Source organism: Bombus affinis, chromosome 7 (genome assembly GCF_024516045.1).
Source record: "Bombus affinis isolate iyBomAffi1 chromosome 7, iyBomAffi1.2, whole genome shotgun sequence".
Classification (NCBI taxonomy): domain Eukaryota; kingdom Metazoa; phylum Arthropoda; class Insecta; order Hymenoptera; family Apidae; genus Bombus; species Bombus affinis.
In genome coordinates this window covers 15,790,453-15,808,025 of record NC_066350.1, presented here as the reverse complement: position 1 = coordinate 15,808,025, position 17,573 = coordinate 15,790,453, and positions in this window count along the sequence as shown.

Here is a 17,573-nt window from a genome sequence, read left to right as displayed (position 1 = left end):
GTTTATTATCTGTCCCAATGCACTCAGGTGCTCGTTCGTCGACTACCGACGTTTTTTAATCGCTAACAGGTCGGCACTTTTCAGAACTGCAAACCTATAATGAATTTTTCCCTGGGTATCATCCGTTATCCTAGCCGTGGATCTAACAAGGCGCTGGTCGAAGCAGCGTGAAAATAATTAAACGAGTTTCGACGAGCTTTTAACGACTACGCTCCGAAATGCAACACGCATCGAGTCCACAGGCCCGTAAACGCCCGTTCATTGTTTCTTCCGGTTGGCGCAGACGTTTCCTCGACGTTTCGCGATTTATACCGTCCCTCTCGTTTCATGGTTTAGATGTTCCTCTAATTTCGGAGGAGAGTTCTACCTGACGCAGAGCATTAAATATTCATACATTGTCCGTAAGATACAAAAGCGGAACTGCTAGAAGAGAATTCCTGACTGGCTTCCGTCTGCTATCGTTCGCAACTTCGTACGTCATTCGGCCAAGTTTATTGAAATTTTCGTCTACAACGAATGAATTATAAACTACTGGAAACCGTCGAGTACTACCTCGTTTCCTCGTACAAAAGAAAAGAAAGGAAACGTAGACAACGAGAATGGGAAAAAAAGCAAAGAGGAGTCTCTCCTTGTAACCCGGGGGTTTGCCAACGTTCCTCGATCGTGCATGCTTACGTGAACGCGTATCCGTTTCGGGGGTACGTGCACCACTCTTATCTCGATTATAGTCGAATGGAGTTCACTCGGGGGCCGAAATGTTCCTCGAAGTATTTCATTATCGAGATCGTACCATGGTGGGTAATAAAATTGGAACGCACCTTTCTCGAGGAAAGAAGGCGAACAACGCAGTGTTTCCCGTTGAGACTCGCGAGTGAGCGAGCTCGTGTACTTACACGCACGTACACGTACGGAGTACGCGTCCACGAAATCACCGCGGCCAACTTGAAATATTGACCGAGCATGAGTTTATGACGGTAAGTAGCGTATACGTGGCAAGAGAAAGACCGAGCCGCGATAACAAGGATGGCCAGAGAGAAATGGTACACGCGGAAAGAGAGCAAGAGGTTTCGAAGGGGACGTGATGAATGAGAGGAACGGAGCCGAGGAATGAAGAGGAAGGCGCGAGGAACTCGAAAAGGAAGGACAAGGTACGCGAACATGTCTATGTAGTTGTTCGAAGAGAAACAAAGAGGGAAGAATTTCGATGAAGAAAGATGGAAGAAGAAGGAGAAAGACGGAAGAAGGTGGTGTGGAGAAGGGTGTTCAGAGAGGGGCCAAGTGGAGTTGGTATGGCGAACGGAGGTGCTGTACGACCCACGCAAACCGGCCGCCGCTTTAAAACCCTTCGGGCTGCATACTCTCTCTTTCCCTTCTTTCTCCTTTCTTCTCGTCCGCGCCGCAGTCATCTACCATCTTCGGGGCTCTGTAATACCCTCGCGTTTACGAGTAAGCGACCCGTACACGTATTCACCCACACGTAACAACGAAGGGTCCACCAATCCGGGAATATGTGCGTATAACCGCCTGCAGACGCATCTCCTTCGATCATATTCCTTCCTTGAAAATTATTGGCTCTGCCACGTATGGGGTGTTCGTGAAACGCTCCGACCGCATCGTTCGATCGTGTATATAAGGGATCCATGACGAATGTTCCCGTTAATTCGTTCTTCTCGATCGAGGAACAGGCGCCTGGGATATAGGATCGCGAAAGGCTTACAATTTCATTCCCATAAAACTTCTTTGGGATGTGTTTCCTATTGTCGATATATCCAATTCTCCTTTTGGATAATTCGAAAGTCAGTTGCAGTATATTGAACGTTCGTACCACGTATTATCACGGATCCATTAGAAACTTGGCGGAGATTAGGCTTCGGCACATTTCGAACTTAATCAAGGTCTAAAATTCTATAATTCTTATTCGATAAAATTGTCTGAATACATGGCGAACGTAGAAAGAACGGCGTCTGTCGTTTAATATAAGTATAAGTAATTACAAGCACGCATGATAGCTACATGTGCTTCAAATTTCAATATTTACTGCCTAACATGCTCGTAATTCTACGGCGTGGTTCGTACACGGCAAACAACACTTCATACAGCAACGAACCAGAACGTAATAATGAAGTCGTAACCACGTAAGAGTGGCACACGACGTAACGGTGACACGCTAATTAAAACTCCTCTACGTACCTAAAACTACTTCCACGAGAACAGTCACATCAGTTTATAAGCGCAAAACACGAGAGGTCTGGTTCGAGGAGCAACATTTTCGTGTCGTTCCAACCATGCTATGTATCTTTTAGGTTAACTACGAATATGGCACTTAATATCCCTTCCGTGACATCCGGGAGAGGTAACAGGGTAATTCCCTCGGATCGGCGGATCACCAGGTCGATATAGCTCATTCGAATTTCCGGGCAAGACAGACAGCTTCTGTACGAGTACGCGTCTTGCCGAGTTGCTTGGGAAATAGTTGCCTCGGGGGCTATCGACGTCACTATCGTAAGGGATGATGTTGCATGTACAAAGAGGAAATCAATTTCGAACACGTTATAATCGTTGATTATATCTTCTTTGCAAAATAATTCATATTAAATATTTTCTAGTTCAACGAGAAATTCCAATATCTTATTACCTAAATTTATGGAATTTATCACGGAGAATGGTTTAACCTTTCGCAAAAAGACGACGTGGAAACTTTAAGACGTCTCGCAACGATCAGAGAAACAGTTTTCACGAACTGCATAAACGGCCCTCGGTGCTCATCCGTACGAACTTGTCCGACGTGCGAGACAAGTTCGTTCCATGGCTGCAAAGCTAACCGGTAACGTTAGGATTTTCGTTATTGTCGGGCTGTGCTTTATACGCATGCAAGAGTTACGGCAATCAATTTCCGCGGAACTTCGTACCTTCGTGGTTGAAACGTAAGTCCCGAGACGAGTCACGAGGGAGAAGAGTATTTATGGTATACCAAACGAGCATGTCGTCGCTGAGGCTCCCAGAATGCCACCCAGGAGATGGTCCGGGGATGAAACCAATTTTCGACGGTGTCTATATAAATCAGATCTTGTTACAAGCACAGGTACCGTCAACGAGTTGCACCACAACGTGGTCCCGGGACTCTCCTTCCTCTGTTCACCTTCGAGAACACCGCGTTCAGGAGCATCTACTTGCCGAATGATCTTTTAAACCCAGTTAAAGAGGCGGTCAATATTTATTAGACGGTTTCTAATGAAACATTTTAAATGCATGGAATTCACGGTTGTCCCTCCCCGAAAGCATTCCGGGCCACACACCCTTCATGAATGTCTCTCCACCTCTTTTATGGACCGTTCTCTTTCCATCGAGCTCGGTGCTCGGTGTCTTTCTCCAACCAACGTTATCTCGACGCGCGGCACGACATTAAAAAGCTATGAATCGTTTCCCTCCTATCTCTTTCACCCCGTCGAGCGTAGTAGGTACGCTCGGTACTTGGCCGTCCGTAACTCGGCCATAAGGGAGAGTTTTAAGCGGGTACGAATTTACGCGCGGCTAATAAAATTACGATTTCATGATGGCCCGATGAAAAATTGATTTTAACGCGGACCTTCCGAACGTACACGCGGCAATATACATCTTCGGCGAACTATCGCACCAAAGAATATTACATATTTTAATCCGACCTCTCCTCACAGTCGAGAATTACGACAGAGACCTGATATTTCTTTGATTAGGCACTTTATATATCTTCAGGCTTCGAGGAAAACTCGTGATATATTTCAACCGGTATCTTCCTAAGCCGAAATTACGAATTTCGATCAGGCTGAGCAATATCTTACAAATAATCGTCGCGGATACCGGTAATTTCCTTGAGGACCTTTCGTGCACGATAAGAACGTCCAGACGATTGTAGGGAATCTAAACGAGCCTCGTTACATTTATCCTGGATCTTAATAAAATACCATTCTGACATTATGGGTTAAGAAGCCCGAAATTCACCGGGCAACGTGTAAACATTGAGAAAATAGCGAACGTTTTACGAGTGGGACATTTTTCACGGGACAAGAAAACGACTGGTTACCTCCGCCTCCATCGACTCGTTTACGCGTCGCATAAAAAGCAGATTATCCGGGTGTACGGGAAGCTGGAAGAACACTGGCGTCCGAACGGAAGAACGTGGAGATATCAGCTACAAGTAGAATGGACAACATACAATAACTTAAAGAACCCCATAACAACGGACGATCTTAGAATTTCCACATCTTGTCTTCTCCCGTTAATTTTTTTCATTAGGGTGCTATACGGACGTTACAAGTATAACAGAATCGTTTTATTTATTTACGAGGACCACGGGAAAATTATGAGATGATGTTCCTTCATTTTTATTTATTAAAGAACGATTCCATTGGGATAATTCATTTTCCCAACACAGACCGTGAAATTCATCATCGTGAAATGGATGATTGCTATAATATTATAACCGGTATAAATATTCGCTATATTTTATGATCTTTACGGTATTACACACACTGTCCAATATTATTTTCGGACGCGACCCTGTAGCAATGCAAAAGTTTAATTAATACGTACAGCGTAGCTACCAAATAGGAGAAAATAATATTTCGGAAACCACCACAGAATAATTCGAACCTGTCTAATTTAATCGACGACGACCGCTTGATTTCAAGTGATCGAGTCTGCACGAAAGTGATTTCGGACGCCTGTGCAACGATCTCATTTCCAGCCGGATTGGAACGCGGAACATAAATTCGCCCCACGGCTCGTTTCGAAAATTGCAAAGGAGCCCCGAGACCAATCGTGACAATTAAGACTCGTCGATACAGACTGCGTCGTTACGGTTACGCGCAAACCTTGAAATATTACGTCCGGGCTATTGGTTGGCGCACGGGACCGTCGCGCCATGCCGTTTCGGTTCGTACGTTTCCTCGTATAGGAGCATACGTTTGTCAGACTCGTCGGTTCCTCGGGTTTCCCTTCGTCGGGTATGCGTGTCTGCCGAATGAAAAACGGTACGTATCTCATCAGTAACTGACGTGGGTGAACTATAAACGCACGAGCGGACTTTGTTCTGGTCGGATGAACTTCTTCGCGAGGTAATTTCAACAGCGCGGCGTATGGACGCGCAAAAACGCTCGAAGAATATAAAGTCGCCGAGTCAGCAGGTTTAACGATGTCTCTTCTTGCCACGCGCAGAAACGTTCGCGATCGGTAATCCCATGGTTTCGCGAAAGGCGTATAAAATAGGGGGATAACAGATTAGCTCGATGGTCGCAACAATGGTCGTTCCGTGTGCGAGGAACGCGAGAACAAGGGATACCTTGATTCGCCGCTCGTAAATTTCCCGGCGTGTACGAGATTATAAACGCTATATTTTACGCAATGAGTATCCTCGTCTTCATCCTCCTATTATATACCCACTTACGCCGGTTATTCCATCGACGCGTTAATAAAATCGAATAAAACCTCGACGATTTCCATTATCGACGCATTCGATACCTATACCTACTCCATTTTACAGTTCATAAACTGAACCTCGCGAGAGTGATCGTAAACTCGTTTTCAGATAACGTATCGTTCGCCGAGAAACATCTAATTTCGAGTAACGGTTCGAGAAACGAACGACGATTGCGTTTCCTGCGAGTCAGAAGAGGAAGAAGGGAAAAGAGACCGATGCGTCTAGATAGACCGAAGATAGTGGTCCCTCGGCGATGTCTCCTTCCCAAGATTTCCTACCGGAAAGGACGAAATCTTCCACTTTGGTACCTCTACAGAGTAACTAGGTAAGTAACTAATCACGAGCACCCTGTGTTCTATCCTTCTCTATTTCTCACCACTTAAGTTCCAGTCGCTTTTCTCCCTCCTTCCCTTCCTTCCTTCCTTCCTTCCTTCTTTCCCTCTTCCTCTATCTGAAACTACGGAGCTTCGTTCCAGGTCCGAAGATACCCAACCCATCGGCTTTCGTGCACCTGTAGATGTAGAGTACGGGTATGCTGTTCGATTAATCTCCGCTAATACCTACTTGCTACCTCTGCACGCCCCTCGGTCGTTTCGGTTTCCAGGTCTCGTTCGCCCCTGTGTGTCGCCGCTACCTTCGCCAGGGAGTTAATTTAACCCCGGTACCTTCTTCATCCGATCTATCGGTTACTAATGTCTACCCGCCACCGTCTGAGATTGGTAATCATTTTCAGAGGCTCGTTCGCCGCGCGAGCCACGAGAAAACCAATAACCTTTCCGCGCGAATGCACCCGCCGGCTTGCAATCGAACTGCATGCAAATGCAAAACAAAGACATCGACGGATGCTACCGTACCCGAGACAATCGCAATAACAGCGAGCGTAGAACTATGCTTTCAGTTCGCTTCGAACTGGGTTTCAAAACAGAAACAGCTTTTACATTCTACTTCGTGCAGCCTCGAGTATTTCACGAAAGTTAATATTTCGCATCAATTATTTCTTATAGTTCTACATTGTCCCTGAAACTCGAAGAAAAGTTATCGAAAAGTCAATCATCGAAGTTACTTTGATTTTAGCTAATGAAATACTTAATCGACAACTTTGGTAGAAGGTTTCGTATCGACTCTGTGATAGCCAGGATTCGATAGGAAAAGTGTGTTTAATTTACACCCGACGCTCGAAGCGAGCGGTTTGCGACGTTGAGACAGAAGGAACCTTCGTGTATACAACTCGCTACGAGATTCGTGTGTTACATTAACGCGAGGGTGGCATGAGCGAGAGAACGAGGGCGCTGACGGTGTGCAAACAGAGCCGCTATGCAGAGTATTCCGCGACTGTTTGTTCTGCGGTTCAACCGTAAACCCGCGTCCTAGCCGGTTATTATTCCCAAATTCATGAAGTGACTCCGACCCTCTGAGAGCGTACCGTGACGAACACCTGTATCGCGACGTGGAAACACGTGCCGCGCACGACTTGACACGTGTGCAACATAGTTAATACTACGTATTAACGAGGCGATAATTGACGCCGGGCAGAGAAGGGTTTCGATTCGAGTCGTAGCGGCATGTGTTCGTTACGAGAGAGAGAAACGGTATACGGTTCGGTGAAGAGAGTTATAGTTGTATGGTGTAGAGCCTCGCGTCGGAGTTACCCCGATTTAATTCGGAAGGAATGTCTGTGTGTTCCCTGGCAATTTAGACATGTATCCTGTGAAGCTGGGAAAGCGTCGAAGTAATTTAATGCTCTACGCAGTCGATATCCTACAAAGCGGCCGTGTTGCATATTAATTATCCTGTAATGGGCAGGAAATGTTTCCGAAGTATATCTCGGTTACCGTAAACGATGTGCTGATTTCCAGCACGACAAGTTCGATAATTGTGCGCAGCTCGAGGATTAATTGATACTTGTCATAAATCGACTACCCTGATAGATAACTTGATTACGATAAATTTAATAACGCGGCTGAATCCTATAATACCACAGCACGAGCAACACGCTGTATCGTGATAGTAGTTACCCGGGGTCCTGTTCGCTATGTATGTTCTAGTCGATGTTTATCGAGCGGTTGCTCGACGGTAATCGAAGCGCGACGAAGGAATTTCAGAGGAGCTAGCCGATAAATCGGATCGCCTTCGACCGAATAAACGTCGCAGGTGCACAGCGTGGAGGTAGCGGGGACGCCTTAATTGACAAGTGGCGTCAGCGAAACGGAAATTTGCGATAATGGCCGGGTCGCGACGCGACTCGATGCGGAGGAATGAGGAACGCCCCGAGAAAAAGGAGAAACAATAAATGAATTCCGTGGGCCAAGAGGTTTTTATCGAGGACGATACCCACGCTCGGTGCTTTGACTCGTTAGCAGTTAGCAATAACATTCGTTATTTTTATCATATCTCGTCCCGTTGGCTCCGTGGCCTTTATTTGGGTAGGAACACGTTTTGGTACTCGAGTCTTAAGATACCTCGAGATAGCCACGCGTGTTGTTCGGACTCTTATATTGCGGTCACGATATTACCATCTACAGGGTGGCTCGACAACCGACGATCAAGCTTAAGCGAAATGAAATTCAATACGTAACCGATTGGCGTCTTCCCGTCCTTTTTCCGTTCCCATCGAATTTATCCATTTAATAATCACCGAACTATAACCGCGTCAACGAAACAGCGACCACAAGAAGAACGTATTTAGGCGTACCCCATTCGCCATATCTTCTCACCGTTTAATATATTTATCTTCGATCGCTACGAGTCGCCTAACGACGCACAGACGCAGAAGATAATTACTCTTGCGAAATAAACACGCATCTTCCCAGGTACACATCGACGTCCAATAACACGGTGTAACGATTAATTGCACTTTCTTGACGCGATACGTTTCCTTTTGGTGCACCGACAAACCAGCCGTTGCCCTTTTTCGCGAATGTCTCGCGGAGTGTGCGTACTGTCAGAGTGAGTATTAACAATAAAACGGTCGCGTTTTCGGTTTCCTTTCTCGGCCAGCGCGTCCGTATTTTATTCGTCTCTTTCCTTTTCTTTTTAATCAATGAATCGGTGCGCGATACCACTGGTACGCATGTCGAATGGGATTCACACGTGTCGACGCGCAGAAAACGAGTAGTCGACATTATCGTAGCGTCGACAACCTCTCAATTATAATTGAATGCACCTTGACTCCTTTATTTTTCGGGTATATTCAAATTCGCAAGATAAAGCGAATCGCGGCTGTCCTCGGTGACGAAGAAGGGGGTCGGGCGATGAGGTGCCAAATCGTTTAATGGGACAACCTGTTAATATGTGACATGTGTTGCCCATACCACGCACGATGTCTTTCATATACATAACCAGTTGTGTCGCCACTCTGTGTGCGTTCCAGCATTTTGTTCCATCGACACGACCGATCTCTGTCCCGCATCGTCGTCGATCCATCGTTATATGGATCCAAACCCGAAACTAGGACATTCGACTCCGATCTCTTCATGCGGAGGAACGTTTTAGACGTTTTGATCGATAAGCCACGAACAATGTATGTCTTTGTATTTTTTCAATCTTTTGTTTCTCTTGGAAATTTGCATTTTTTTATCACATAACAAAATTTATACGATCATTCCTTCCGATCGTGTTTCGTCGATGTTAACGATAGGATCCTCAATCCGCCTATTATTCCATTCATTGTTTCAGGCAACGAGTTTATTGGCGTATAATTAAGTTGAATACAATACGGTACGGTCGTATAGTCCATCGACAGCGTAACGAATTTCGCCTCGTGTCACTGACGCGCTAATTATTAATCGGAACGCGAACAGCGTCAACAAATGACCCTCTCTTTATACGCTACAAACCACCATACGAATACCAAAAGGTGTTTTTACGTTTCAATAAATTTTCGCAGACAAACCTTCTCGTACGTATATTTGTTCAAAACCAATCGTAGTTCCAGAGGCCATTACGTAACAGCAGCCACAGAGGCTCGTGCAGCGTACGTAGAAACGATCTTAAAAGGAAGACGTCTGTTCTTGGATCTCTAAGAGAGAGAGAAGAGGTAGGAGATATTCGGACCGGAAATTAATTTCCAATACTACGCTTGCCGCGCATCCGCGCGTTATTCGTTGATTACGATCTCATCGTGGCCTCATCGCGAACCGGCGCGTATGCAATTCGTGCTAACGATAGACACTACCGACGAATACTTCCGCGTATGCCACAACCTTCTTCTACCGCATTCTTCCGACCCTGTTAGGCGTGCACGACACACGTGCTGCTGAAAATCCAGCCACAGGACACACACTGTATACGTAACGACGGGGTGTGGCAGTAATAATCGACTTACGGCACTTACGGGAAGGCGGTTTTTGCGAGCGCAGCGAATCGATCGAGCGCAAATCATACCGTATCTCGGTGATCGTTAGCGCCTCCGATCGTTGTTGTTCGTTTTCACGGTGGACTCGCCTGCGGGTACGTCCGCCGCGCAAAAAGAAACACGCTGGTCCTGGTTTAATGCGAGAGTCGCGGAGATATCGGGGTGGTACGATCGGTACCGGCGCACAGAGAAAGAGTCGTGCTTGTAAGTCACAGGAAAATCAGGCACTCGGTTGCCCGAAGAAAAGCGCGAACGTTATTGGCCGATAGCTTCGGCGCGCCGCGCTGGCTACATCCAACGACACTCTGCATTTACATAACATAAAGCGGGCGCAAAGGCATCAGCTTCTGATTGTGAGTAATACACGCGAGTCGACCAGGGACGTATCACGGATCGTTCGACATTTAATTCGTTCGAAATTAGTGACGCGTCATTATATTTGACTTTCTAAGCTGAAAAATATCTTGCAGTCTTCGTTTTACTTTGCCTAATGAACCTGTGTATTTTCGTTTAACGAATAATTGGAGCTATCTCGACGGATCTTTAAGCGTTAACTTATTACACTTCGAAGAAAGATCGCATCACTGGATACAAGTAATTTGATGGAATTATACGACTTTAAAAGTTATGCAGAATCTTAAACATTATACCTCTTCCAGCAATATATCCATTAACTTTCATTTTCCACCAGTTTTATTAGAAACAAACAATAAGCAGATTGTATTCCAGAGCAATTTATTTCAATAAATATTGTTATCTACCAAACAAAATAGTTACAAAACGTTGCACACACATACGAGAGATTCCTATAACTTCTGAACATCCCGCCCAACTTTCACATACTCCAAACTGCATATATAGCGTAATATATCTCGTTCCTTCGGGGATTAATTAACTGCAATTATAATAGCGACGGGAAAAATCAACATACTTATAGTATCAAAAAATCGTATATTATCTGCACAACTGTTGAAAAGATATTTCAGTGAAAATTTCATTGGAAGACGATGCGGCCCTGTAACCATAAGAGCCGGAGCAAGGCGTCGTAGGTGCGTGCGACCCGTGCGTACGATATATTGGTAGGTGTGCGTCCCACGGCCGGCTGGCTTATACGTGGGGAGTCATAAATACGGTATTTATTGGGTTTGTAATTGTCGGTAATTAACATGCGCTCGCAGCGCATACGGGATCCTTTCGCTTTCTTATTACCGTGTCGTGGCTCGTTACAGAAGAACGAGTGCCTCCGCTTTGCATACAGGCATCTCAATACCAGCCACTGCTTCCTTTCTCTCTTCTCCTTGCAGCGTACGTTTCCTCCACACTTTTTCCTTCTAATTCTACTCCTCTTTCTCATCGTCGCCTCTTTTTCCACCTTCCGTATCTCCTCCATATCTTTGTCCCCTTCTACGCATTTTTTCTTCTCTTTCAGACCTTCGCTCGTTTCCTCCTCCCTCATCCTAGTTCTACTTCGCGTTCCTGCTTTTCTCCGGGATGGTATTCGGCATCGATCGACTTATCGATACTCTCGATCGACGATCGGAACGTCGCTTAGAAGGCAGCGTTTAAGGTATATATGACTTGAGGAATTCCTGTAAACGAGCAACGTACTCGTATCCCTGGCCGGTTTACAATGCTATTTATCTCGGTGTTCACCGGGAACTCTGCGTCCACGCTAAGCTTTCATGTTTTTAGTTATACGTATAGTTTCTCGTCCCGCGCTAGTTGTATCCCGTCCTCCTTGCTTGCGAAACGATCCTCTACTTCTCCTATTGCTCCCATAGATTACCGTCAACTCGACTCATCCGCTACGAGACTGGTAATTGCGCGCGTAGTATTGACAACGAAATTACCACGATCTTATTATTCCTTCCTTTTCTCAGCCATTCACGCTGCCAGTTGTCTCTAGTCGTGGCAAAAAAATTCTCTTATAAATTATCTATGAGCCGGAAACGCATAAAGCAGACCAGTTTTCCATTGGCGTTTACACGATGTAGACTCGCAGAACGATTAACTACAACTTTGTCGGGTTTATTGAAATGATGTAATTGAATACTTCGCGGTGAAACTGGTCGGCTTAAGACCGCGGCCTAACTTCGTCGTGGTTGCGATCCGATCGGGAATTATCATAAATCTCGTTCGCTGTTAATTCGTTTCCCCGTATCCCGCGGCTTCGTCTCGTCTTTTCGTTCGTGCTCGGCACTGTTTCCGCAACTTTGATGAACATCGTTAACTCGTTCTCGACCGAGCCGTTCCGATTCGGTTTCCCGTCCTCGGCGTGGCTTTGTTTCGTCGAACAGTATCTCTGTGGTAACTACTTTCATCGATCGTACGCTCCAGTTCTTCTCTTACTCCGTACGGGAAGTGCACGTAAGTTTCGACGCGGTAAGCAGCAGAGAGACCATTTATAACCGACGCGGCGAATTTAAAATTCCATCCGTACAGGATTCGATTTCAACTTGGCTCGTATAAATCCCTCGCTAAGTGGAGAACCGTGATTTTAGTTAGGGAGATGAGAAGCCCCGGTTATCGACCGGGTCTCCGTGTATTCGAAAACTTTTTTCCAACAGTTTCGGACCCCTTCGTCTTGTTTAATCGATGAAACACGCGGTACAGCTCGATCCCTTCCCCTATCCGTACCGCCATTTACACCAAGGAGAGATAAAGAATCGGTCTCAACCGACAATCCTGGCTCTTATCCAGGAGTATGCGAAACGAAGATTCGCTACATCGAACGCTGTTAAGGTCTGACTAGCAAAAAAGAAAAAAAAAAGAAAGAAAAAGAAAAAAAGAGAAAAAAGGGAAAACAGCAGAAGAAAGGAAAGGAGGTTGTCCACGAAGGAAGTGCATCTGGCCACCGATAAAGGTGGCTTGCCATGTCGCAACTACGCTACTCTTTTCCAGTGTACCCCGCCCCTTTCATCGCATTCGAAAGAGCCATTTAACGAGGGAAATCTCTACCGTGTTTCCTTTGACGTACCATCCGCAGTCGCTTTCTTCTCGTATGTCATTCCTCTTTTCTCGATCGCGCAAACCTAGAAGACTGTTCCTCGTTTTGCAACTCGGATGGAGAATGCTCCGTGGCTTCTACGACAAATCTTATTGTCGGCCACAAAATTCCCTTGAAACTGGCTGTGACATGCTCGAACAGACGCTTTTACGCCGACCTTCCTTTAAAAAACATCATAAACCAAACAAAATTTCAAACTGCGTATTTATCAGCTTCTGAACTTGCGTATTAAATTTTGAAAATCGTTTAAAGCGTCAACTTCACGAGTACGCTCTGTTATAAGCGGCAAGGCTTTTAACAAGCTAGTCTGAATTATCAGCAAACTCGAAGGGGAAAGTATCGCGGGTCGGGGCTTGATTGTCAACCTAACCAAAGTTTAATACCGTTCCGAAACCATGGAAAAGCTTACACGATAGCATAAAGAGAGAGACAGAAAGGGAGAGAGACAGACAGACAGACAGACAGAGAAGAAAGACAAGGCTCCTACCAATTTGCAGTTTGTCCGGTGTCTCGAGCTCTTTCTCCGGTAGGGTCGACTGGTTGACAAGCGTCTGGTCGAGGTTGGCGTGTAAGTAAGCAAAACGAGCGACTAGATAAAGGGGTGGATGAGCTCTCTACGGTTCGAGGAGGCAAATTTCAGAAAGGATGGTTTGAGGTAGTCGCCGAGGGTGAGGCTAGGTTGGAGGAAGTCAGAGAGAAATTGATGTTAGCCGTTTGCATTTATTATTAATACGCTCGTCGACCTGTCACTGGGGCGAACGTGTCAGTCAGGCGCAGTTTCAACCCCTCTTTCAGACCCTCTTCTCTTGTCGCTGCCTCCGAACTTTTCGGACGGACACGTACGCTTACTCTTTCCCTTCTTTCGCCTTTGCCGATGTCAATCCACCAAAAAAAAGTAACATCGAGAAAGGTGGGAAAGGCCGTTTTAATTATTCAAGTGCAGCTATCGCACCGCACCGCTTAAAATAATACGACCCTCGGAGTTTTCCCCGTTCGTTCACCTTGTGACATATACGCGATCACATTTTCGTTTAAAGTTTGAAAATCAACGATCTAATCAAAATTAAATTAAAACAAGATCAATAAAAACTTCTATACATTAAATTTCACGTACCACGATGAATAAAGAGAATAATATACCCACGTTAATCGAAGGATAAAATTCTTGTTCATACACAGCCTGCTTTCTGATCCGAGATACGTCGCCTTAATATTTATAAGTTTCGAAGGGATTCGCGTAGGTAATTTATCACATCCAGAGATAAAAGCGGCGTCGATTTGCAACGTGACTCATCTGCTGTACATACGAATATTGAGGAGATATCTTGGAAATGTAATAATACCTTTCGTAGAATTTCTCGTGTATAAATACTGGACTAACCAATCCCGTACGACCGATTGCTTGCACTGGAAAACGCGTATAACGCGGGGAAATCGATTTCGACTGACGAAGGACGACGAAGGGATCGACGTGGAGACAGCATCGATTCAATCGCGTTAATGCCCGTGTTCTTGAATTATACAGAGTCCGAGGGACATATCCTGTCTCCACAGGAATAAAAGAAACGTATCTAGAATTCTGGCACCTTCGACCGGACGTTGTCGTAAATCAAACGTCACCAAGATCCTGCGGAACTCGTTTATAGAATCAGCGATTCGATCTTCTGCTCTTTTCCCTATCAACGTTGTACTATAACATGAAATCTCCACGAGATATGATAAACGTTACCGTTTATCTTATCAGGGCACGTGCACAGGATTACGTAAAGGGAAACGTTACATTTGGAACGTGTTCCTCGCGCTCGTTGCAGGCCGGAAACGAGATAATCCAGATAAAGGGTGCAAATTAAAGCCACGCTTATGCTAATCTACTTGTTTCATATGTATCGAGAGAAAAATCATTTTAATTTTATTCATTTACGTATTTGTTTTTCTTTCTTTTCCCGTTTAGAAGGACTTGATAGGACGAACAAGATAGCGAAGGGTAAACCAGACAGTGGTGTTTTCAAACGACTCAGGTCGTTTCTGTTTAAATGATCTCCACGAGTTCTCCTCGTGTTTTACAATCTCGCGAAATGTAAATCCATTCGACGGCGCAGTCAATTCATTTTCATCACACCTCGCGCGGTTATTACGCTACGGAATCGCGAATAAGATATTCCAGATGATCGATAACGTGGCTGGATATAGAGAATGGTAATTTGCTGAATTTCAGACGCGAGTTGTGCCAACATTAGGCAGTGGTACATGTTGTTTTCCGATTAGAAGGACGATAATACAGCGCTAGGAAAACAGATGACGCGGATTCTTCTTTAAGACAATTTCTGTACGCGAATTTAATTTCCCTGTGACTTCTTAATACGGTTGTCTGTTCTTATCTTTCCGAAACAAATGTATTCGCCTTTGATACTCTGTAACGAACTTTATTAATCCTGAGAAAGGACGTTCTATCCTGTGTATAAACAAGCGTTAGAAAATAGTTTCACAGCGATTGAAGGATAAGAGGAAATCGTGAGGTTTTGAATGCTAATTTTCTTCACCTTTCGAACGTATAGTAGTTAGCCGCGTGAAAAGCCGCTCGATCGCGAATTCGTTTCCTCGGCTACATCGTTTGACAAACGAGCCGATCGCAAAACAAAAGAGAGAAAACAGATGCCAGTCACGAGGAACCGATTTCCCTTCTGCCATCGAACAGAGATTCGATTTACGAGCTGAATTCCTCGTGATTTCGTTCTTCCTGCTCTCGTAGGCCTCGCACTCGACGTCGAAACGACCGGCAACAACGTTCACTGCGTTTGACATTTCCATTCCGAGCCGTGCCGAGGATTTGTTTGAAATATCGTTTATGCCGGTTGCTATCCGGCATCGTAGCCGGATTAACGGCTGCAACAGGTCGTTAAGTCAGCCGTTGTAAAGCGTCGATATTAGATGAAAATCGAAAGTCGATCTATACGCGATCCGTGCATCGTTCGATCGAACCGATCGACTTGTTCGACGAACGTCCTCGATTTATGCGGCATCCCTCCGTCCTTTGCCACGCCGTTCTTTGTTTTCCTTCGTGTTTTCTGACTGTTCTCGTTCGTGTGCTCAGCGCATAAATGTCACTGGTGCAATGATAAATTTCGCGCGTGCGCCTTCCCGCGTCATTCTTGCTCTTTGATACTGCTGTCTATAAAAGTATCGTATCGAACAATACTATCGTTTGTTTATATCTCTCGAAAAAATGCTAACAGATAGAATTTTTTAGACAAAGGAAGCGGAATATCTTTCGATACGAAACTTGAACAGTTGAATTACACGGAAACTCAATTTATCAACTACATGGAAGTCGATTGTTCGATTTCTGGAAATTACACGCTAATCACAGGGACTAGTAATAAAATTAAGAAACTTTTAGAAAATCAACTTGATCGTGGATATTTTGTTTCTAGAACGTCATTGAATAGATTGAATGTTCAAAAACACGCGACGATCCAGAAATCCACATTCGTTGGTCGAACCGTGTGCTCGAATGAGTATCAGCTAGCAGACAGGGTGGCAAAGTGAATAGCATTGTGCGCGACTGTACCCCGGGGCCCGACATCTCCTTACGCCTCGTTAGACGCCTTGTTTCGCGCTTCGAAAACGCACGTACGAGTATACGGTGTAATATCGCGGATTGTGAGTGGTAAGCTCGTCGCCTTTCATAATACTGGTTTTAATGGCCCATTCTGGGCCTCGCCCAGTGGCTGTCGAGCAAAAAGGAATTGATTTCCACGTCCGTGTCCTGCGAGCACTCAACGAAGAAGCGAGTGAATTTCGACGATGAAGTCCACGAATGAGTAACCAACACCGAATATCGTTTTCCGGTAGATGCGTATTTATTAATGCGACGAATTTCTAAGAATAGGATTACGTTTTAACCTTACTACTTTACTAGGCATTTGCCGTACACTAGAGTAGCTTAACGAAGCCTGTAAAATATTTACACGAACAGAATTCTGTGAAAAGTCGATGGGAGTCTAGGTAATTAAGAAAACGACGAGAATTCCGAAGGAAATTGTTCCAACGAAGAAATCGTACTCGTTGAAACGTAGCCAGTACTGGCCCGGCCATTAGAACAATATTTTATGCCTAATTGATGCAAAGTAAGTCGTAAGAACGTCTGCTGATTTGAATTGTTAATCGGCGTACAACGCCGGCCCATTGATGTCTAATTATCATGTACAGAACGATTCAATGGCATCGAGGCATAGAGGAACCCATGAATCATATTTAAAGACAAATGAATTTCTCAGCATTATATGCAAAACACGCGGGACGCGAGCGAGCGCTCGAACGCTTATCAGTTCGCGATTTTGCCAAGGAAAAGTACGCAGAGCACGCCAGTATGGTAGTCAATAATTACCCTGCCAACCGCGCCGGCAATAAATCAATGCTTAGAAACAAAATGACAGGGACGATAGTCGTTGATAATACATCGTGTATGTACGAATGTACACTAATTGCACGAGCAGCAACGGAGATATATACGACGAACTCTCCATAAGATTAGACGATCCCTCCCGCAATATCCTGCTGATTTCAAGCGTTGTATCTGTCTTGCATAACACGCGCGCGGTGTTGCAATAAACATTGTAACGTTAATGCTACAGGCTACGAGAACCACGACGACCGTGCAAATGCGCGTTTGACGAGTCCCGCTGAATTTCGACGTCCTTCGATCATTAGGATCGTTGCGTGTGAGACAGACTCGTGGTCTCTGCACGCGGATATTA